This window comes from Geotrypetes seraphini, chromosome 5, assembly GCF_902459505.1.
Source record: "Geotrypetes seraphini chromosome 5, aGeoSer1.1, whole genome shotgun sequence".
Taxonomy (NCBI): Eukaryota; Metazoa; Chordata; class Amphibia; order Gymnophiona; family Dermophiidae; genus Geotrypetes; species Geotrypetes seraphini.
Genome location: NC_047088.1, coordinates 248,503,841 through 248,528,618, shown reverse-complemented (window position 1 = coordinate 248,528,618; position 24,778 = coordinate 248,503,841). Strand labels below are relative to the sequence as shown.

The 24,778-nt window shown below is 43.4% G+C and overlaps 1 protein-coding gene across 3 annotated transcripts in view; it reads right to left on the bottom strand.

Moving 5' to 3' along the window:
• Positions 1-24,778, bottom strand: part of MYLK (myosin light chain kinase) — a 607,164-nt gene that overhangs the window by 23,737 nt on the left and 558,649 nt on the right. The gene's annotated exons all lie outside the window — the stretch shown is intronic.

Sequence of the window (24,778 nt, the reverse complement as noted above, 5' to 3'; positions counted from 1 at the left end):
CACCCAGCCTTACCCTCTCTCTACCCCTTCCATCTACTGTCTACCCTATCTCTGCCCCTTGCATCCACTGTCCACCCTTTCTGCCTTATCCATCCAGTGTCTGCCCTCTCTCTGTTCCATATGGTATCTTCCCTCTTTCTATGTCTCTTCAGTAAACTCCATATCCTGTGCCCTTTCTCTCCTTTGTACATGATTTATTTCAGCTTCAACCCCTCTCCATTTTTTGTCTCCACCCCTCCCCTATGCTCTGGCATCTCTCTCTTCTCCTTTCCTTCCTTCCTTCCTTGCCACTCCACCCCATGGTCTGGCATCTCTATCTCCTTCCCTTCTCTTCCCCCCTCTTCAGTATCTGCCTCTCTCTTTCTCTCCGTCTTTCTTCTGTGAGAAGATCATGTTGATCTTGAACACTGAATAATTCTTCCATATTCCCCATATCACTGTACTGTAGTCTGGTCCAGCAGACTGCTTTGGCACTATTACATGGGTAATAGTAAATTCATTATGCATCAGCTTTCCACACAGAATGCCACAAGTCTCTATTTCTTGTGCTGTGTTTACATCTGCCAGCAGCAGAAACTTGTGAGACAGATTCCTTGGCAATACTACACTTCGGAGCCCTTTGACCATCTGGTTCTGTATGGCTGCAGGCTTTAAAGCTCTGTTTACTGGAGGAGACTGTCCAGCATACATAGTTGCATCACTCTTAAGGATCTGATCAGAGATTACATTAGACAAGGTGGTATTTTTAGGTAAAAAAAAACAGGACATCTGCTCAGATGCCCTTTAATGTTGGTCTGATCTCGGGCTAAATCTTGCCTCCTGAGCTAATCTTCAAAGGAGAGCGGAGTGAGAGCCATATCGGCAGTGAGATCCGTTTTGGGCTGCATGTTGTGCAGGGCTGGACTAAGGCAAGTTGTAAGCTTCCTTCCATCACTGACCTATCTTCCATAAGACAGCAACGGAAGGAAGCTTACAACTCGCTGCTCTTGCTTGCTTCGGGCCTTCCTCGTTGCCGGGTCCTGCCTACTTTCGGAAACAGAAAGTAGGCAGGATCCGGCAGCGAAGAAAGCCCGAAGCAAGCAAGAGCAAGTTGTAAGCTGACCTGTCTCCTATAGCGAACCCATGCTCCGGGGCGTGTGCATGCCGACTTCCCTTCTCTTCCTCCCTCAGGACTTGACTTCCGGTTTCGGAGAGAAGCGGCATGCACATGTTAGAGCCCCGGAGCACGAGTTCAAGTCGCTTGCTGGCGTTAAAAACTTAAAAAAAAAAAATAGTCAGGCTCCTGCGATTCAGGCTGTGCCGAGTCAGCCCGGTAAATCTCCAAGCCGGTGAGAAGGGTTTTTTTTTAAATGTTGAGCAGAAGGCGGCAGCGGCAGCAGGATTGCGATCGAGATTACAGCCGGGCGCTCATCTAAATTAGCTGGGCGGAGCGCCCGGCTGAAAAGCCCTGGGGAGAACACTGTATAAGGGAGTTCTGGTGAGATGTTTATCTGGCACCCTTTTGGTGAAGTTCACCTCAGTGCCTTCTAAGGTGCCCCACTGCTCTGTTGCTGTATCTGGGTGGCCAGTCCATTGCAAGATTGCCCCCTCCCACGTCCAAATAGTCTTGTCCTGGGCGTTTGGGACTTGGATGAAATTTTGGTCGAAAATGTGGTATAAAGATAAGACATCTTGGCGGTGTGGACGAACAATAGCCTGGACGTCCAGGTAGACGATTTTTGGAAAAAAAAAAAAAAAAATTCTAGATGTGTTTTTCTAAAATAGGTATTTTGCCACTGCCGATCCCAAAACCACTGTGCTATGCCATATCGTTACACCAGTTTCAAAGAAGGTGATAGGCCCAGGAGTAATCTAAGGAAATAATTTTTTTACAGAAAGGGTGGTAGATGTGTGGAACAGTCTCCCAGCAAAGGCGGTGGTGATAGAGACTGTGTCTGAATTCAAGATAGCGAGGGATAGGAACGTGGGATCTCTTAGAGAGAGGAAGAGATGATGGTTACTGCGGATGGGCGGACTGGATGGGCCATTTGGCCTTTATTTGCCATCATGTTTCTATGCTGCTGAGTGACCTCAGTTGGAGGGACTGTAGCAAACGAAAAGTTGGTTTGTTCGACAGAAGTCTGAAGTTTCCTTAAGGTAGTTATAGTAATACATGTCTGCAGTCCAAGGTATGGAGACGTTCTTCTGCTGGAGAGGAATGCAGAGGAAGGAAAAAAAAAAGACATTAAGGTGATAGTCTGATTGAGATGGAAATCGATAATAACTTTGGAAAAGAATTTTGGGAAAGTCCACATCTGTACTTTACTTGGGAAAAATAGGAGATAAGGATAATAGGTAACCAGCGCCTGCAGGTCACTAACTCTCCTGGCCGATGTTTCTATAGTCAAGAAAGCATGGCAGAGGCACCTGGGATCTCTTAGAGAGAGGAAGAGATAATGGTTACTGTGGAAGAGCAGATTGGATGGGCCAATTAGTCTTTATCTGCCATCATGTTTCTATGTCTATAAAACAGGTTGTGGTAAGGGCTCATGCAATAATCTTATGCACTTGTACATAATTATTCTAATAATATATACGCATAATTAACACATGAAAATAAGCACTTGCCGCTGCAGAAAGAATGTCAGAAATATGAAATGGCCTTTTACAACTAGCAGGGGAGATAAACTCACAAATAGATTTGAAAAGAGCATAGGATAACCATTGAGGATCTTTAGTGCAGGGAAGAAAAGGGAAAGGCAGACGTCAGCTGGGGACAATGGAATTGCCACGGGAAGGACCAGATAGGTCTGTGGTCATGTGTTTCTACAAAATCAGGCAGATCAGGAATTATAGTGACCACCAGAGGGCAGTCATGATCAACCTATTTTTATTCGGTTTATTCTTAGGCACATAAGAGTCCATTGTCAGTAATGTACCGACAATGGACACAACAGTAGTATAGCCAGAAATGAATATTTTTTGAGGGGAAGAAGCATAAGAACCTAAGCAGTGCCTCTGCTGGGTCAGACCAGAGGTCCATCGCGCCCATCAGTCCGCTCACGCGGTGGCCCATCAGGTCCAGTACCTGTATTATAATCCTCTATCTATACCCTTCTATCCCCTTTTCCTTCAGGAAATCATCTAATCCCTTCTTGAAACCCAATAGCGTACTCTGTCCTATCACACCCTCTGGAAGCGCATTCCAGGTGTCCACCACCCTTTGGGTGAAGAAGAACTTCCTAGCATTGGTTCTGAATTTGTCCCCTCTCAATTTTTCTGAATGCCCTCTCGTTCTTGTAGTTTTTGAAAGTTTGAAGAATCTGTCCCTCTCCACTTTCTCTTTCTCTATGCCCTGCATGATCTTGTAAGTCTCTATCATGTCCCCTCTAAGCCTCCTCTTTTCCAGGGAAAAGAGCCCCAGTTTCTCTAATCTTTCAGTGTATGAAAGGTTTTCCATACCTTTTATCAAGCATGTTGCTCTTTTCTGAACCCTCTCGAGCATCGCCATATCCTTTTTAAGATACGGCGACCAATATTGGACGCAGTACTCCAGATGAGGGTGCACCATCGCCCAATACAACGGCAGGATAACGTCCTTCGTTCTGGTTGTAATACCTTTCTTGATAATACCTAGCATTCTGTTCACCTTCTTAGAGGCCGCTGCACACTGTGCCGACGGCTTCATTGTTTTGTCTACCGGTACCCCTCAGTTCTTCTCTTGGCTACTTTCACCCATTACCAGCCCTCCCATAGTATAGCTGTACATCAGGTTTCTGTTTCCTATATGTAAGACTTTACATTTCTCTACATTAAACTTCATCTGCCATTTATTTGCCCATTCTCCCAGCTTGTTCAGGTCCCTTTGTAAATCTTCACAATCCTCCTTAGTCCTAACCCCACTAAAAAGTTTTGTGTCATCTGCGAATTTTATAACTTCGCACTTCGTCCCTGTGTCTAGGTCATTAATAAATATATTAAACAGCAGTGGTCCGAGTACCGACCCCTGTGGAACACCACTCGTGACCCTTCTCCAGTCTGAGTAGTGGCCCTTCACTCCTACCCGCCAACCAATTTTTGATCCATCTATGTACGTCTCCTTCCACCCCATGGTTCTTCAGTTTCCGTAGTAGGCGTTCACGGGGTACCTTGTCGAAGACTTTTTGGAAATCCAAGTATACGATGTCTATGAGGGCCCCTTCGTCCATTTGTTTAATAATTCCTTCGAAGAAATGCAGTAAGTTCGTTAGGTACGATCTTCCCTTGCAGAAGCCATGTTGGCTTGTTTTCATCAGTTTGTTCCTTTCTAGATGCTCATCGATGCTGTCTTTTATCAGCGCTTCCGCCATCTTCCCCGGGACCGAGGACAGACTTACCATTTTGTAGCTTCCTGGGTCACCTCTCGATCCTTTTTTAAAGATGGGTGTAACATTTGCTATCTTCCAATCCTCCGGGATCACCCCTGTTTTTAGGGATAGATTACAAACCTGTTGTAGTAATTCCGCTACTTCTTCCTTTAGTTCTTTCAATACCCTAGGGTGAATTCCGTCCAGGCCTGGAAATTTGTCAGTTTTTAATCTATCTATCTGCTTGAATACATCTTCAAGGCTTACCTCCAAGGATGTTAATTTTTCTGCTTGATCTCCTTTGAAGATTTTTCAGGTTCTGGCACGTTGGATGTGTCCTCTTTTGTAAATACTGACGAAAAGAACCTGTTTAGTCTATCCGCCACTTCTTTTTCCTCCTTCACCACTCCCTTCCTATCTCCTTCATCCAGCGGTCCCACCTCCTCCCTTGCCGGCTGCTTCCCTTTAACATATCTGAAGAACGGTTTGAAATTTCGTGTTTTCCCTGGCTAGCCTCTCTTCGTATTTTCATTTTGCTCTTCTAACCACTCGGTGACATTCTTTATGATGCTTCCTGTGCTCTTTCCAGTTTTCCCCAGTTTTGTCCTTTTTCTACATCCAGAATGATTTTTTTCTTATCTCCTATCGCTTTCTTCACTTCTTTAGTTATCCATGCCGGGTCTTTTGTTCGGTTCTTTTTGTATCCTTTTCTAAATCTGGGGATATACAGATTTTGCGCTTTGCTCACCAAGTCCTTAAATAAAGACCAGGCTTGCTCCACCGTCTGCGATTTCTTTGAGCTGTTTCTAAGTTTCTTTCTTACCATTACTTTCATCGCTTCATAGTTTCCTTTCTTGAAGTTAAAAGTTGTCGCTGTGGTTCTCTTCCCTTTTGATGTTCCTGCTTTGACTTTGAACTGGATCATATTGTGATCGGTGTTTCCTAACGGTCCCACTACTTCCACTTCCTTTGCAGGTCCTCTTAACCCTTTGAAGATTAGGTTCAGAGTGGTATTTTATCTCGTCGGCTCTCTGACGAGCTGCTCCATGAAGAAGTCCTGTATAGCCTCCAGGAATCCGGTTTCCCTAGCGCATTTTGAGCATCCAAGATTCCAGTCTATCCCGGGGTAGTTGAAGTCTCCCATAACAATGGTGTTACCGTTTTTGCATTCTCACCTCATCTCGGCTTCCATTTCTTCATCGTTTACTTCGATTTGCCCAGGTGGACGATAGTACAGGCCCATCTTTATCTCGGGCCCATTCCCTCCTGGTATTTTAACCCATAGTGATTCTAATTTGTTGGTCGTCGCCATCGTGTCCACTCTGATCGAGTGTATGTTATCCTTTATGTATAGGGCTATTCCTCCTCCTTTCTGATCTGACCTGTCTTTGCGATAGAGTTTGTATCCCGGTAGTACTATGTCCCATTTGTTTTCTTCATTCCACCATGTTTCAGAGACCCCAATGATGTCTAGGTTCTCTTTTTTGGCCATGACTTCTAGTTCTCCCATTTTGTTCCTTAGGCTCCTTGCATTAGTATACATGCAATTTAAGTCCTGGTATTTTCTTGTCTTCATTTTCTTTTCCTGTTGTGCGTTCCTTATCATCCTCTTCTTGTCCTGTCAATTCTTGTTCTATGCCCATTTTTTTTCCCCCTGTGCTACATTCTTCTTTTCATCCTCTTGTTCCATCAACTCTTGTTGTTTGCCTGTTGTGTCTTCCCAGCATTTTTCCCACTCAGTATCTTCTCGGGATACCTTCTTCTGAATCATCGACACCTGGTTGACTGTCGGCTTTCCCCCTCTTCTTAGATTAAAGCCTGCTCTATTCCTCTCCTGACGTAGTTTGCTAGAAATCTAGTTCCTGCCGTGCTCAGGTGTAGTCCATCTCTCCTGAAGAGCTTGTTCTTGCCCCAAAACGTTGTCCAGTTTCTCACGAAGTGGAACCCCTCTTCCTCACACCATCTCCTCATCCATGCATTTATTGATTGCAGCTCCGTCTGCCTTTGGTACTGGTAGGATCTCTGAAAACGTTATCTTCTGAGTGCTCATCTTCAACTTCCTTCCCAGAATTTTGAACTGTTCGATCAGTGCATTCCTGCTGTAGTCTCTCCTGCTGACATTATTTGTCCCAATGTGGATCATCACTGCAGTCTCTTCCGTCTCTGCTCCTTCTAGGTTTCGGTGCCGTTTAGATCCTGAAACAAACTGCTGATGTTCTATAAAGATCATAATCTTTATCCACATATATGCTGGGAATTATAACAGATAATGTTTTTCTTCATATAAAAATACTGTATTGTTTGTTATCATATAAGGACCCATGTATTAGGGGAACGGAAAGGCATAGTAATTCTATAGAGTAGATGCTAAACATTTACATATCAGTTATGTGCATAAATGTAATGTAATGTAATTTATTTCTTATATACCGCTACATGCGTTAGGTTCTAAGCGGTTTGAAGAAAATATACATTAAGATTATAAATGAGAAGTAAGAAGGTACTTAAAAAATTCCCTTTCTGTCCCGAAGGCTCACAATCTAACTAAAGTACCTGGAAATTAATAAATTAATAATTAATAAATGTTCAAGTTTGTGTGCACATTATACATGCTAGATATGCACCTATGCGCTATTCTGTAAATATGTGCATATTTCATATAGCACATGTTTTACAGGTGGGTGTACACATACTTAAGTCTGGGCAGAGCACTAGCATGTACTGTAGATGAACTCACACACACGCTAATTTACATAGAAACATGATGGCAGATAAAAGCCAAATGGCCCATCCAGTATGCCCAGCCACAGCACCCACTATCGCCTCCTCTCCCTAAGAGATCCCACGTGCCTATTCCAGGCTTTCTTGAAATCAGACACAGTCTCTTGTCTCCACCACTGTTCCACGCATCTACCACCCTTTCTGTAAAAAAAGTATTTCCTTAGATTACTCCTGAGCCTACCTCTTAACTTCATCCTATGCCCTCTCATTGCAGAGCTTCCTTTCAAGTGAAAGAAACTCGACTCATGCGCATTTATGCCACGTAGGTATTTAAATGTCTCTTGTGGGAGTTACTTATCTTCACTTCACTGCTGTAGGTCCATTAACCGGAACATCATGATATTGGACGGAGTAAAGGGTCATCGGTGAAGATAAGTACATTTTTTTGGTCTCTTGTTCTGTTTCTTTTCCCTGTGCACAGTGGTGGGATGTTTTCCTGTTTTTGAAAATGACATTTTGAGAAGAGTGTGTTTTTTTTTTTTTGCCCATGATACAGAATAAGGACGGCTTAAAAACTCATTGGGTTGCCGTCTGCGTATTATTGAGGGTTGAGGCTTTTTCTCCACTTTTGAGTAAATGATTTTCAGTGGACGCTTCCACCACTTGGTAAATAACATTTTTTCCTTAGATTTTTCATTTAAATGTCTCTATCATATCTCCCCTCTCCCACCTTTACATTACATTACATTACATTACATTAGTGATTTCTATTCCGCTTGTGCCTTGCGGTTCTAAGCGGATTACATTAGAAGATGGCTGGACATTTCCAGGCGATGACAATACAATTATTTGTATAACTTTACAAACTTTGCAAACCTAACTTTACTTAACTTTTCGTACATAACTTTACATAACTTTACGTACATAACTTTACATAACTTTACGTGGAGTTACTTTGTGTTACTTTACATTGTCCTTACCGTGCTTGCATAACTTGCATTAAGTTTACATAATTTATCTTACATAATTTATCTTACATAACTTTACAAGACTTTACGTAGAGTTATTTTATGTTATTTTACCTTATTATTCCAGTACATTGCATAACTTACATTACATAATATTACAACGCATAATCTTATGTTACCAAAAAATCGTCTGTTCCTAGGTTGCTATATCTGATTTTTTCGGTATTTGGGGAGACTGTGTTTCTAGATATGAATTGGCTTTACGCCCGATGCAGCTAGATTAGATGTTGCCTATGGGGACGAAGTATACAGATTGAGATCTTTAAGTCTGTCCCCAAACGCTTTATGACGAAGACCGCTGACCATTTTTGTAGCCTTCCTCGGGACTGACTCCATACTGGGGTTTTTGTTTTTGTTTTAATTTGAGTTTAATACATTTACAATATCATACAGATATCAAGGAACAAAAGGTTTCCATACAAATTTTCAATACAGCAAACAATACAAAATAAACAATCCTTTATAAGCCCACAAAAAAGGGGAGCGTATTGCTTATTTAACCAACTAAATTTTAAAGGAAAACAAAGAAATGGGTTGAATTCTAAATGAACCCAAGTCATTCCCAACTAATTAGGACATTTTGGACATTCCTAACCTAATTTCTCATCAAAAAATGAAAAAGAAAGGAAATCTCACTTCTGTTCACGAGCTACAAAAAAATTGTTGCAATTGAATGGGATCCCAAAAGACAAATTCAGTGTCTTGTATCTTAACCAAACATTTGCAAGGGAACGTCAAGTAAAATGATGCCTCAAGTGCCAATACTCTGGTTCTTAATTTCAAAAATTATTTTCTTCTAAGCTGAGTAGCTCTTGAGACATCAGGAAACATACTAACCAAGTCCTGGGGTTTTTTTTTTAAGGTGCATACATAAAAATATAGAAACAGAGAGAAATAATGGCAAATACCATAAGGCCTAGCCAGTCTTCCCATCCATGACCTCTACTATCCCTTTTTCCCCCCTTAAAGATCATTTGCACCTGTCCCAAGCCTTCTTGAATTATGAAACAGTTTTTGCCTCCACTACCTCCACCAAGAGGCCATTCCATGGATTCACCATCCTTTCCATAAAGAAATGTTTTCTTAGGTTACTTCTGAGTCTGTCCCCTCTCACCTTCATCCTATGCCCCTCATTCCAGAGCTTCCTGTCAGTTGAAAGAGACTCATGTCCTGTGCAATTATGCATTTAAACGTCTCCATCAAATCTTCACCTCCTTTCTCCTATTGGCCATTCATCTCCCTAGTCACTCAAGCCTCCTTTTCTACCTGTTTGGACACCTTAAGATTATCACGCCTAAGTTTCACTCCTCTTTTGTGCTCTTAAAACTTAACTCATTTGTGCGAGATTTTTTTTTTTTTCTAGAGCGAAATGTTGTGCAATATTTCTTTTTGACCGAAATGTCTTTGTGAGGTTTTATGCTTGAAATTTTAGACGAGGGATTGACGTTGTAGGGGTTACTTGTTGCAGTTTGTTTTGTTGTGAAGATTATGTGAAAATATTCTGTGTTTTTACTCTATTGCAATCCGTCTATGTTGTAGGCGGAAAAGAAAATTTGAAAGTAAATAAATACCCTATTGCAGATTCAGACATCAGTAGGGTGGAGAGGCAATAGAAGAGAGGGATGCCTGAGGAAGAAGAAGAGAGAGAACACCAGATTGCAAGGCTGAGGGCAGGAAGGCAATGCATAAGAGGAGGGCACATTGGAACGCCAAATGCATGTCAGATGCCTAATGCCTGTGACTTGGCATGTCTGAATGATTGATAATGAACGCACATCCCTCACTGTCCTGTCCTTACTACAACCATGCACTGTTCTCTATGGCATATCTGTTTGACCACGATCCTCATTCCCTGGTCTTTTGGTAACCATTTAAAGCACAGGTGTCGAAGTCGGTCCTCGAGGGCCGCAATCCAGTCGGGTTTTCAGAATTTCCCCAATGAATATGCATTGAAAGCAGTGCATGCACATAGATCTCATGCATATTCATTGGGGAAATCTTGAAAACCCGACTGGATTGCGGCCCTCGAGGATCGACTTTGACACCCCTGATTTAAAGTAAAAGGGAACAGCCATCACTTTGACAGATTAGGGAAACAATTTCTAGCTTGGAATCTAAGAGTAAACTGATAAAGCTGTGCCCTCTGTGCTCAGAAATGCATTCTGTACGCAAGCCATAACACTACAGTTAGATTAACATCTAGGACACAGCTTGTTTACCAAAGTCTCTCACAAAATGCTTAACTTGGAGATTTCCTGGAATCTTACACAATATTTGTTTAATTCCACAATTTGCCTTTCCACAGTAGTGTTTTGTAAGGCACAAGCTGTGATCAGCTACTACAATATGTTCTTCTATAATACTGATGGCCATAACCCTCTTTCAGTAACTCCCCTCTTCTTCGAAACTGTGCTAGCAGTTTCTAGCACGGGGTGCCGCGCTGAATGGCCCGCGCGGCTCCCGTCGCTCATAGGAACTCAATGAGCGTCGGGAACAGCGCGGGCCATTCAGCGCGGCTCTCTGTGCTAAAAAACGCTAGCGTGGTTTCGTAGAAGAGGGGGGGTAAGTCTGATATAGTTACAAATGCATGTGAACCCAAGGTGGCAGGGCACTGGATGAGCTCATGGCTCAGTGGCATTACAGTATGCAGATGCAGGTTTGATACTCCTTAGATGGCAAAGACTGGTGATGATGTTACGGTTATTAACTAGCTCCAGGTTTTCAAGACAGGCTAATCTAATAATAATAATAACGTTATTCTTATATACCGCCAGACCTAGGCGGTTTACAACATAGGAAAGCTGATCATCAGCAAATTTGTACAAATCATAAAAAATACATATTATAATTGATCAAAAACAATAAAAAAAACTTAAGTTACAAATCTTTTCAAATAATTGTGCCTTTACTGATTTTCTAAAAGAATAATAAGATGAAACACCTGGAATATTTTTATGAAGCCAGGCATTCGTTTTTGGCTGTCTGAAAAGCGAGAGTTCTATCAAGGAATCTCTTAAAACAACAGGATTTTATGGTAGGATATGCAAATAGGCTTGTTGGAATAGTCCAAGGAGAAATGGGAAACAAGATAAGCTGGAGACCTGTATTTTAGATTTCCCTATTGCATTCCCTAAGAAATACAGAAACATATAAATTGACAGTAGATAAAGGCCATATGGTCCATCCATATCATCCACTAGCTCTTCCTCCTCCTAAGCCCTCGGGACACACCAAGTTCCATTGGGTATTCTGGATATCCACAATGAATATGCATGAGATAGATTTGCATACCACTGAGGAAGTGCATGCCAATCTGCCTCATGTATATTTATTGTGGATATCCTGAAATCTATTAGGACTTGGTGTGCCCAAGGACTGGGTTTAGAAGCCCTGGCCTTAGAGATCCCACATGCCTGTCCCATGCTTTCTTGAACTCAAACACAGTCTCTGTCTCCACTACCCCCCTCTGAAAGGTCATTCCACGCATCTCTCACCCTTTCTGTAAAGATGTTTCTGAGTCTATCCCCTTTTAAATTCATCTTATGCCCTCCCACGCCTCCTGTGCATTTATATCATGGAAATATTTTAATGACTCAATCATATCTCCTCTCTTTCGTCGTTCTTACAAGAGCAAGGCTGGGACATCCTGAAAATCTGGAGCTAGTTGGTAACCCTATAGGATTAAAGAGAAGCAAAAGAGATGCACCCCTATAACTCATTACTTCAGTGCATACTATTTGCCCAGGTCTACACATTGGCACTCTCTCTTTGAATGTTTTATCTCTAGTAATAGTTCAATTTCAACTCTTTAACAAAGACCCAAGTTAGCCTACAGTCAGCAATGTTTTAAACTCGAAACAGCAATTCTACCAGAAAAAAATGGTGACTGTTTATCTGAGAATTGCAAATGGCTTTTCTTTAATTGGAATTCATATACCTCACACCCAGAGAGTGCCCCATGCTCCTGCATATTCTGCTTTCCTGTGATAGGTCAAGGGTAAACCATGGCAAGAGCTGGAAAGTTCTGCAGTAATAATGTACCACATTTGCAAATGTCCCATTTATTTCACATTATAAAGTCATTATCTGTGTCCAGTTCATTTATTTGGTTGTTTACGGGGAGGGGGGGGGGAGGGATCTTAGTCATCAGTGTGAAGAAAGGGAAGGGATAGAGAACACGGGAAGAGGACGTAGAGAGAAAAAGAGAACAGGGGAGGTGGTCGGGAAAAGGATCTGGGAAATGGGGAGACAGAGGGAATGGAGAAGAAATCCTAGACCCCTCTTTAGTGCTCTCCTCACACTTCACAGTCCTTCTGATCCCTTCATTCACTCTCCACATCGCCTCTGTTCCTTACTCAGTCTTCCCTCGCCTTAACCCTCACTCATAGCTCCCCCCAGTTTCTCCCCCTCATAACCTAGAACATCCCCAATATCCTCGCCTACTATCTTTCTCCCCTCCTGATTTACTTTCTTGCGACTCTTCACCCTCATTTATTGCCCCCATCATTCATGTTCTCAGTTCTTCATTCCTTTATGTACCCATACCCTACCTTTCCCAGGTTCCTACTTATCGCCTCACTAGCCCCCCCCCCCCCCCCCCCCCCCGCAATGTGACTGTAGGAAAAGGCAGTGCAGTGCCTCAGGCTGTGTCATCCCCTCTGTGCTGCCAACATAAGAACATAAAAATAGCCTTACTGGGTCAGACCAATGGTCCATCAAGCCCAGTAGCCCAAAACCCAAAGAGTAGCAACATTCCATACAAAATCTGAAAGAACAGCAAGATTCCGGAATCCCAGAGAGTACCAAGATTCTAGAACCCCAAAGAGTAGCAACATTCCATGCTACTGATCCAGGGCAAGCAGTGGCTTCCCCCATGTCTTAAACCAATTACGCTATCTGCTTTTACGCTATCATGCTTTGAACCATACAGAAAAGAACAGTGCTGAACAGTTCAAAGTTGAACACTCTGGGCTCTGAGTTCAAAGTTGAACACTCTGGTTATACATGAAGCAACTAGCCGCTTCATAAAATCAGTAAATAAACGACAAAGAAACAATAAACCCCAATGGTTCACCGCGGAGATCTCGCACCTCATTAAGGAGAAGAAAAAAGCGTTTCTCTCCTACAAGCGCACGGAGAAAAGAGAGGCAAAAGTAGAATATAGGACCAGGTCTACAGCGGTCAAAATGGCAGTTAGGGAGGCAAAACTTCGAGTGGAAGAAATTCTGGCAAAAAACATTAAAAAGGGGGACAAATCCTTCTTCAGGTATATTAGTGACAGAAAAATGAACACAGGCAGGATAGTACGCCTTAGAAGACCGGACGGAAGTTACGTGGAAGCAGATTCCGATAAAGTCGAACTACTGAATGAATACTTCTGCTCAGTCTTCACCTGTGAGGCACCGGGACACGGTCCGCAGTTGAAGGCAACACAAAGCACAGAAGACCCGTTTCAGAATTTTGAGTTCACACCAGGTGAAGTTTACAGTGAACTGGCAAGACTCAAGGTGAACAAAGCCATGGGACCAGACAATTTGCACCCAAGAGTGCTCAGAGAATTGAGCGATGTCCTGGCGAAACCGTTGGCTGAGCTATTCAATCTCTCCCTAAGTAAGGGGAAAGTTCCCCTGGACTGGAAATTACCTAATGTCGTTCCTCTGCATAAAAAGAGTTGCAGGGCAGAGGCTGCGAATTATAGACCGGTGAGTCTCACATCAATAGTGTGCAAACTCATGGAAACACTAATTAAAAGCAAATTGGACACGATCTTGAAAGAAGGGAATCTTCGGGATCCCAGTCAGCATGGATTCACCAAGGGTAGGTCCTGCCAATCCAATCTCATCAGCTTCTTTGACTGGGTAATAAGAAAGTTGGACTTGGGAGAGTCTTTGGACGTCGTGTACCTGGACTTCAGTAAAGCTTTTGACAGTGTCCCACACCGCAGGCTGCTAAGCAAGATGGAATCGATGGGGTTAGGAAAGACACTAACTGCATGGGTCAATGATTGGCTGAGTGGCAGACTTCAGAGGGTGGTGGTTAATGGTACCCTCTCTAAAACATTGGAGGTGACCAGTGGAGTGCCGCAGGGCTCGGTCCTGGGTCCACTCCTTTTCAACATATTCATAGGGAATCTGACTCAAGGGCTTCAAGGTAAAATAACACTATTCGCCGATGACGCCAAACTATGTAATATAGTAAGTGAATGCAGTTTATAGAATTATATGGCGCAGGACCTGCTTACATTGGAAAGTTGGTCCTCAACCTGGCAACTAGGCTTCAATGCTAAGAAATGTAAGGTCATGCACCTCGGAAGCGGAAATCCATCCAGGACGTACTTCTTGAACGGAGAAACTTTAACTAGGACTTCAGCAGAACGAGATTTAGGAGTAATCATCAATGCAGACATGAAAACTGCCAATCAAGTGGAGAAGGCTTCATCTAAGGCAAGGCAGATATTGGGTTGTATCAATAGAAGTTTCGTCAGCCGAAAGCCTGAAGTCATAATGCCGTTGTACAGGGCCATGGTGAGACCTCATCTGGAGTACTGTGTGCAATTCTGGAGGCCACATTACAGTAAAGATGTGCGCAGAATTGAATCGGTTCAACGGATGGCCACCAGGATGATCTCGGGGCTCAAGGGTCTCTCGTACGAAGAGAGACTGAACAAATTGCAGCTCTACACTCTTGAGGAACGTAGGGAGAGGGGAGACATGATCGAAACATTTAAGTACCTCTCGGGACGTGTCGAAGTGGAAGATGATATTTTCTTTCTCAAGGGACCCTCGGCCACAAGAGGGCACCCGCTCAAACTCAGGGGCGGAAAATTTCATGGCGACACCAGAAAGTATTTCTTCACAGAGAGAGTGGTTGATCATTGGAACAAGCTTCCAGTGCAGGTGATCGAGGCAGACAGCGTGCCAGACTTTAAGAATAAATGGGATACCCATGTGGGATCCCTACGAGGGTCAAGATAAGGAAATTGGGTCATTAGGGCATAGACAGGGGGTGGGTAAGCAGAGTGGGCAGACTTGATGGGCTGTAGCCCTTTTCTGCCGTCATCTTCTATGTTTCTATGGCTCGGCAACAGGAAGAGTCATGTCCTGAAGTAGTATTAGACAAGACAAGATGATGCCACAAAGGAGAAGAGATACAAGGGCCAACACTGCTGCTACTGCTGATGCTCGGACCACAGCCTCCCACAGGGATTGCAGAAGGAATGGGAAAAATTTGCAGAAAGAGCTACAATTTGTGGCCCTTTCGGTAGTCACAGACCTGTGGGAGATTAGGAATCTGGTTAAAGTACTTGCATATATCTGTACTATGAAGGAACCAGAGTGTCAATTTGCCAAATAAGCAATCTATTAATACACATTCTGTGGGTTCATTTTATAATGAAAGGCGGACATGCTAAGGGTACAGCTGGCGTTTGTAACCCCTCATCCAAATTCCCCCTTCCTAGGGTCTAACCTTTGTGAGGGAATTCAGTAGACGCGCTGCATTAAATCCCTGATTTAAAAAAAAGGGCTGAGTACCAGCTGTAATGCTTCAGATAAATAAAGAGCTGATATACGAGGGTAGAGCATCTCATCCTTGTTAACAACCTCACATTTCCTTTTCCTTATCTTCCCATCAGAAAACTGTTAACTAGCTCTTTCTTCTGCTTCCAGCACAATTGTGATTTATGAGCCCTCTAGCCCTGCGATTTAAAATGGCCGCCTCCCACTGACACAACACATGCCCCGGTTCATCCTATAACCGGAGTGCAAATGGAGAAGCCATTTTTGTACAGAATTACAAGAACAAAACAAATAAACCAACAACAAAAACATTCTTAGCAAAGTGTTACTATTCTAAGCACAGCAAGGTCAAGGGGGAAGTTAAATTTCCTGTTCTGATTTTATGCCAATCGGACCGAGCTTCCTGGAATCAATACAGAACTGTTATCTTTCCAGAGAGACACATTAATTTCCTACCGGTAACTTTTACAACTTTAATAGCGAAACTCCCCCGGACAGTCTGAAAAAGGGACTTATCCTTCGAGAACCTGTTGGGTAAGGCCATAAAATTCTGGAACATCTGCAAACTCAATTGAAGTCATTCTACCTGTCTGTTGGATATTTTAAAAATAATTGTATTTATTCATTCAGTTTTCTATACCGTTCTCCCATAGGAGCTCAGAACGTATTTCAGGTACTAAAGCATTTTACTCTGTCTGTGCTGGTGGGCTCACATATAGTGAAGAAAGGTTGCTTTTTTTTCTTTTGTGGAATTTTTGGATTTCTAATGCTTACTGTATTTATGACCAGAGTGAGGAAAGGGGACTGGATATAATTGTGTGTATGTGTGTTGTGGGGGGAAGGAATATGAACATATGTTTGAAGGATAATGTATGTATATAGGACTGAATTCTATATATGGAACAAAAAGAACATCAGTGCAGGAAAAAACCCCTGCTAAATGGTAGTCTATAAACCAAGCTTAAAATTAGGCATGGTTTACAAAGTAGTGCTTATGCCTGGGATTTGCATCTAACTTTAGGTGTGTCCATTTGCATTAAAAAAAATATGGTTCAAATCCTCATACCTAAAGTTAGGTGTGGATGTCCCTCATTCTATAATTACATACATTACTTTAAGGAACGACCATGACTCTCCTATTTCTGTGTCCCCTTTTTGTTTTGTCACGTGTAAATTTTAGGTGCAGATCCCGTGCCTAAATTTATGCATATGGATTTAAATTAAAACCAATAAATGCTAACAATTGCTCGTTAAGACAATTAACAGCATTAGCTTGTTATTCAATTAAGTTGCATGCGTAAATTGGATATGCACCCGAATTTGCATACAGAACTCAAAGCACCATTGTGACTCACAAGGAGTCTGTGAAGCGTGTATGAATGCTTTTCAAGTCGGTGCTTTTTAGTTCCAGGACTGTTGGAATTGCACACCAACAAGAAGTTTTTCGAGACATGCTAGGTGGCGTTGAGTAGCCTGAAACCTCACGAGTAGCCTCCTTTTTTCCGTTTGTTGATATCTGTGTTTGTCTCCGAGCTACAGCAGTTTTTGTGAAAGTGTGTTTTCATGATTGGTTATTTTTCATTATGTGCAACCTCAATGAGACGCACTATAGCATGAAGTCCTGTTTTCAATTGGATAGGACCGCTACAGACACTTATGAAATGTTCAAAGTGGCTTATGAGGAACAAGTCATGAGTCATGGAAGGTGTTTTGAATAGTATTCATGCTTCAAAAGTGGTCGTGAATCAGTGGAATATGATTTGCGAACTGGAAGACCATCAATGTCAACTGACGATGATCATGTACTCCAGCTAATCAGTGATTAATTGTTAGAGAACTGGCAGAGGAATGCAACATCCATAGGTTCATGCCACAGCATTCGAACAGAGAAGTTGGGGATGTCTTGCGTTTAGGCAAAGTTTGTTCCACGGTTGATGACCAGAAGAACAACCGCAAATTTTCTGCAAAAAAACACGATGACAGCTCTTCCCCAGCCACTTTACTCTTCTGACTTGGCCCCTGCTGACTTCTTCCTGTCTCCTAAACTTAAATCCACGCTGAAAGGAAAGTGGTTTGACACCATTGAAGACATAAAGCAAAATTTGATGCAGCAACTTTTGGTGATTCCTGAAGATGCGTTTAAGGACTGTTTCCAGAAGTGGAAACGACATTGGGAGTACTTTGAGGGGGACCCAATAGAATAAGTTGCAAGATTGTTTAATAAATTTTTATAAAATCAGTCCTGGAACTTTTTGAACAGACCTTGTACAGGACTGTGGAATGGGAAGGGGACAGTTTATTTCTGTTTGATATATATTACTAAAAAGAGAATACTGATATAGCTGCTTACAATAACAGGGGTGGATATGCAGCTGGGGTGAGAATTTTTTAAGCTGTTGGCAGTGCTATTCCCAGATATTCAATATCTATATTCAGCTCTTAACCGCCTAAGGGCTACATTCACGAACCTGCCTGATTGGGGCAGGTCCGATGAATTCTGCAAACAACAATATGCAGATGGGGGCGATCGCTCTATAGCGATCCCAGTGCATGCGCAGACCATCTGTAGATGGTCTGCGCATGCGCTGGACCTCCTGGCCTGCAGATAATTTTTTTTCTTTTTTTAACTTCTTTTGGAGCCCGTGGTTTTAACCCACTTAAGCCCGCGGGTTAAAACCATGGGCTAGCACTGCGGGGAAGGGTGGGAGAATCGGGGCAGGCAGGCGTTCGGGGCAGGCAGGAGATCCGGGACAGCGGGAGAGTCGGGGCATTCCACACAACCACCACCCTTTCCAGAGAGAACTCCATGGGGCAGTTGAATGGGGAACAGCGGGAGAGTTGGGGCAGCGGGAGGCATTTGGGGCAGGCAGATCGGGGCAGGTAGAACGGGGCAGCAGGATGCGTTTGGGATGCATTCGAGGCAGCAGGAGATCAGGGCTGACAGGGCAGGGCAGTCGGAAAGGGCTTGAACGACTTTGTCCTCAGCAGTTGCTTGTTTGTGAACGGCCAGCCCTGTCGGTGTTGCAAGGTTTTGCTTTGTGAATCACGTCCCTGCCTACTTTGCATGCCGTTGCCTTCATTTGCATGCGCAGATCGGAGGATGGTTGGCAGAGAGGTTAGTGAATAGTGCAGGAGGGAAATCAGGTCACAAAGGGGTCGCAAACCGATCGGTTTGCTTTGTGAATCTAGCCCTGACAACGCATAAGGATAGGACTGACTTTTATGCACTTTGATTTTGCACTAAATTTAGATGAATGCAAAAGTGCCAACTCCACCCCTAGACCGTCCACAAAATATTTATTTATTTTTAAAAATGTATATTCTGCCTAAAGTCTAGACAGTTTACAAAGCAACATGCAAAATAAATAATAGCTGGCTTTTTGAGTGTGATAAACGGCAGCACTAAGGTCCATCTTCTCTAATCATCACCGTTGTCGGCAGCTGCTTTAAACGCGGCTGCCAATCACGTGTCAATCATGCGATGGCGACGCACCGCACCTCCGACAAAGGTAAGCACCGGAAATGTAGGCCAAGGTTTCCCAGGCCTACATTTCTGGCGCCTACCTTTGATGCGATTCGTACTTCCGTAAGCTCTTTTGGGCGCCTAATGCCACATCTAGTGTTAGCCACAGAGCGCTTCAGCGTGCTCCTTGCGACCCTGTCGGCTCTTCCTCTGATGCCACTTCCTATGTGCGGCGCCCAGAAGTCACGTCAGCAGGAGAGCCCACGCAGTTGCGAGGAGCATGTTGAAGTTGTTGCTCGCGGCAGTGAACAACTAGAGGTTTGGGGGAAGGGAAGGAGGTGCGCGCGTGGTGAGGGGGAGGAGTGGGAAGAGATGGGCGTAGAGAGGAGAAGGGGTGCCAGTGACCCCACCAACATGGCGCCTGGTGCGGACCGTCCCTCCGCTTTCCCCTTACTACGCCACTGTCTCACAAATGTATATAAGTGACAAGGATATGTAAGCATATGCGAGCGAAGGAGAGTATAGAGGAGTCTTTGACTAGCATATATAAATGATGGAGCATATAGGAGTATGAGAGTGACACGGAGGAGTCTCAGATAAATGTGTATAAGTGACAGGGAGTATGTTAAGCATGTGCGAGCGAAGGAGAGCACAGAGGAGTCTCTGACTAGCGTATATAAGGATGGAGCATATAGGAGTGTGTGAGTGACACGGAGGAGTCTCAGACAAGTGTGTATAAGTGACAGGGAGTATGTTAAGCGTGTGCGAGCGAAGGAGAGCACAGAGGAGTCTCTGACTAGCGTATATAAGCGATGGAGCATATAGGAGTGTGTGAGTGACACGGAGGAGTCTCAGACAAGTGTGTATAAGTGACGGAGTATGTTAAGCATGTGCGAGCGAAGGAGAGCACAGAGGAGTCTCTGACTAGCGTATATAAGGATGGAGCATATAGGAGTGTGTGAGTGACACGGAGGAGTCTCAGACAAGTGTGTATAAGTGACAGGGAGTATGTTAAGCGTGTGCGAGCGAAGGAGAGCACAGAGGAGTCTCTGACTAGCGTATATAAGCGATGGAGCATATAGGAGTGTGTGAGTGACACGGAGGAGTCTCAGACAAGTGTGTATAAGTGACAGGGAGTATGTTAAGCGTGTGCGAGCGAAGGAGAGCACAGAGGAGTCTCTGACTAGCGTATATAAGCGATGGAGCATATAGGAGTGTGTGAGTGACACGGAGGAGTCTCAGACAAGTGTGTATAAGTGACAGGGAGTATGTTAAGCGTGTGCGAGCGAAGGAGAGCACAGAGGAGTCTCTAACTAGCGTATATAAGCGATGGAGCATATAGGAGTGTGTGAGTGACACGGAAGAGTCTCAGACAAGTGTGTATAAGTGACAGGGAGTATGTTAAGCGTGTGCGAGAGAAGGAGAGCAGTCTCTGACTAGGGAACATAAATGACAAGGAGTATATAGGAGTGTGTGAGTCAAGGAGAGTACACGGGAGTGTGAGAGAAAGTATATGAGTAAGGGAAAAAATATGGAAGTAGTAGAGTATACGTATATGAGAGAAGGGAGTGTAAAGGTATACATAGACAATCTATGAGTGTGTGTGTGTGGAATGCCTAGGACTGTATGTGAGTGAAGGGGAGGGTATGAGAGAGTGGGGTATGTTTTGAGTGAACCTACATACCAAGGCTGCGTGGGTTTATTTGGTTGACCTCATGAATGATGAAAATTTTGGAAGAACATTTTGATATCCAGTCAAAAGTTATGTAGATGGACAAGGGAGAAATTGAGGGCAGTAGCCACATAGTTAGCCATTAATTAGAACCAACTTACATTCAGCATTCCTAGTTAAACAGAGCGTGACTGAAAATAAGCTGGCTTAACTAGATATCTTTAACTGAATATCGACCTTCCTGTTTCTACCCATTGAAAGTGATGCTTTATACCCACAATGGGTCAAAATTCCATTAGGGCCTTATTTAACAAAAGTTCTTTTCATTCATTTGTCATATCGCTTTTCACATCTAGGTTAGATGACTGCAATATTGTTTATTTAGAATTGCTTAGTTATGCTTTATAAAAAAATGACAGACCCTACCAAATACCACTCTACGTTTATTATGTAATTAAATGAAATCTGTGGCTTTATTTCCATTCAGTAGTTATATCAGATTCCAGCACTATTCTTATCATGCACTTTATATCATTGCCAAGCATGCACTTTACCATATTATTAGTTTTCATTTTTTCCTATCCCTTGGTTTGCATGAGCTTCATAAATTGTTTTTTAATTGCTCTCTAATTACCTTTTAATTGGTTTTCATCTTGTTGTTCTTGTTGTTATGCTTTTAACTATGTTGTTTTATAATTATGCTTTTTAATTACGCTTTTTAATTATGTTAGCTTTTAATTGTGTTGCATTTCTTTTCGTTTTTACATGGTCTCTTTGACTCTTGATAAAGGCACTGATGCTGAAACACTGCCAGTGTTGAGTCTATGAGCCTTTGTGGCATATTTGTCAATAAAGTGACTTTTGAACCATACACCCTCGGCTGATTACTTGACATCTTATCCTCACAACTCCATCATTGTGTGTATTAAATGAAATCTGATCATATCTTTGGTTGCCTGTGGATTCTAGTATCATCTTCAAACTTCTTCTAACTTTCAAGGCTTTTTGCTGTGGTAATCCCTGTTATCTGCCATTGTTTTGGCCAATCAGAGAGTTCCCTAGACTCCTCCCTAAGGAAGTCCCTGATGAGCCCAAGGCGCCTCAGCCAATCAGAGCCTTAGGCCTCTCCCCGTGCATCAGATGATGCACCGAGGCGGGGCCTAAGACCGTTATTGGGCGGCAGCAGGCCAGAGCAGCAGGAACAGGAGGATTTTTCTCCTGCTCCCAAAGAGAAGACCATCGGCGTCGGAGTAGGAGGGTGCGGGCACCCCTCCTGCTCCCAAAGATGGGAGCCTCGAAGGAGCAAGAGGGACTGGGCATCCCTCCTGCTCCAGAAGATGGAAGCCTCAAAGGAGCAGGAGGGACCCGGGCACCCCTCTTGCTCCCAACTATTTTAAAGGTACTGGGATGGGTGGGCTGGGCACGACCAGAGGTGGGCCGGGGAGGTGGGAGGACTAAGAGCAGGAGGGACTGAGCAGGAGAGTCCGGGAGCAGGCAAGAGAGGTCTGGGCTGGGCTGAGCCCTGAGAGCAGTGACAGGAGGCTGCTTCTCCTGTCACTACTGTCAGGGTGTGCGCATGAGCGGGGATCGCTCTGGCCGTGGGTAGGGGGCGTGTAGGGGGCGGGCTAACAATTGTCTCCATTTCCATGCAGGCCTTTACTGAATTAGTCGGCCAGCATGCAATAGGAAACGGATCATGCACGGTTTGGAGGTTTAGTGAATCCTGCCCATAGAGATTACATCCACCTGTTTCAAGAATGATCTCATTGGAGCAATCTTTAGTGAGAAAAAAAGGGTAGCTTTTTAGCAAGCAAACATAAAGCTGTTTTTTTTTTTTATGTGCTGTGCTTCAGTTAATGGATCTTTTCCTCTAATTAGCAAATACCATTACTGTTTGCCGAGAAAAATAGAAGGTTTTGCATGTACAGGTACATTAGATTGTGATCCCACCAGGACAGACGGGGAAAACTGCTTGAGTACCTGAATAAATTCATGTAAACTGTTCTGAGCTCCCTTGGGAGAATGGTATAGAAAATTGAATAAATAAATAAATAAAAGTATTGATGTGCCCTGTTTTATGTGGTAGTTTATTAAATGTATTTTGAGCTTAATAAAGCAAAAATAAAAAACCAGAGAGCTATTTAGCAGTTCGCATTAAGCACGTCCAAACTGTGCCTAAGTTCCGTCCTTAGAACTCAGGTCTAGCTGAAGCCTAAACTATGCTCGAAGTAGACTTCCTTACAATGCCTATAAGACCTAGCTTTACAATTGCTATGCTGCTTGCTAGCTCACTCTGTAACACACCCTTTTAAACCTACAGCCTTTTACCCTAATGTTGCTGGTTCGAATCCCAGTCACTGTCTGATGGAAGAAAAATACCTAAAACCTGATTCTCTAAAGCAGTGTTTTTCAACCTTTTTGCATCTATGGACCGGCAGAAATAAAAAAATTATTCTGTGGACCGGCATCGGTCCGTGGACCGACGGTTGAAGAACACTGGGCTAAGTCATGGGCCAGACCCCGCCCATCTCTACCTTCTGGCCTGCTCCCGCCTGGCCATTTTATGCCGCCCCCAGGATTATCTTCAGGCCGGCTCCCTCTTCCTCACTGATGCAGTGCACAAAGCTGCGGGCAGCGGCTCCTTGCGCGTCCCGTGCCTCATCTGGAAGCCTTCCCTCTGACGTTGCAGGATACCCTTAGGAGCCGCTGCCCGTGGCTTTGTGCACTGAATCAGTGAGGAAGGGGGAGCTGGCTTGAAGATAACGCCGCATCGATCGCACCGTGGACCGGCGGTTGAAGAACACTGTTTTGGGCCTGATGCACGTGCTGGCTCTGTGGACCGGCAGGAAATTTCTGTGGACCGGCACCAGTCCATGGACCGGTGGTTGAAGAACATTGCTTTAAAGGACGCCTAAAAAAGTTAAGATGTTTAAACAGTGCTGAGCACAATTCTAAACGGCATCTAACATTAGACGCATTTTGCAGAATCAGAGCCTCAAAGCAGAACTTAAGTCTTAATGTACTGTGATAATGAGATGCATGATACCGAGCAGATCAGTTTTCCATGCGCCAACCAGCCCAAAGTGAAAGGGTAAATCTGGTGATAACATTAATGGCAGTCATATTTATCAACGGGCTTAGTACATGGGTGATAGCTTATGTGCGAGTTAAAGTGCATTAAGGGTCATATTCTTTAATGCATTAAGGGTCATAGCAGTTTCCTGTCCTGACAGATACTTGGCAGCTCACTGTACTGTAACATTTCTGAAAAGGGAATAACTCCATTATCTTTTTGTAACCTATTAGTTTGTGAATATTGTGTTTTAAATAACCAAATAAAGCAAGTACTGTGCTGGGTTTAAAAAAAAAAAAAAAAAAAGGTCATATTCTATATATGGTGAACAAAAAAAAAATCGGCAAAACAGACAAAAAAAAAACAATCCAACGGGTCTGCAGTGAAGAGTGAAACAAACAAAACGAGGAAAAAACCTCCAGATACGATGTCCAAGGTGTAAAAGTCTTAGCTTTATTCAAAGAAATACAATGTAGCATTCCAAACAATGGCTCTCTTGTACGAGTACACAGAACCCAACACGGTCCGTGTTTCGGATAATACTCCTTCCTCAGGGGTCCAGGATGCTATAGTACATAAACCCAGAGAACCTTATTTAAAAAAAAACAGGTAATCCTTGAAAAATCTGGCAACGTAATACTTCTGTACAGGTGCAGGAAGCTGCACTTGCAGGAAGCGAAAGTAAAAAAAAAAAAAAAAAATCGGCAAAACTAAAACAGCGCTTAGTGCGATTCTATAGGTGCACCCACTTAGGCTAAGGAAAACCAGGTCTAAATACCTGCTCCTAACTCGTGCATACATTGGGATTATTCTATAGTAATGCACATACATTTTAGGAATGCCCACTATCCGCCCATGCTCCCCCCCGGTCACGCAGCACTTTAAACAACCAATTTCAAATGACAAGTGTTGCTGTCCAGTAAAACTAAAGAGTAGTTAGCTATTTCCATTGAGAACATCCCGCCACTGAGCTAAGCCT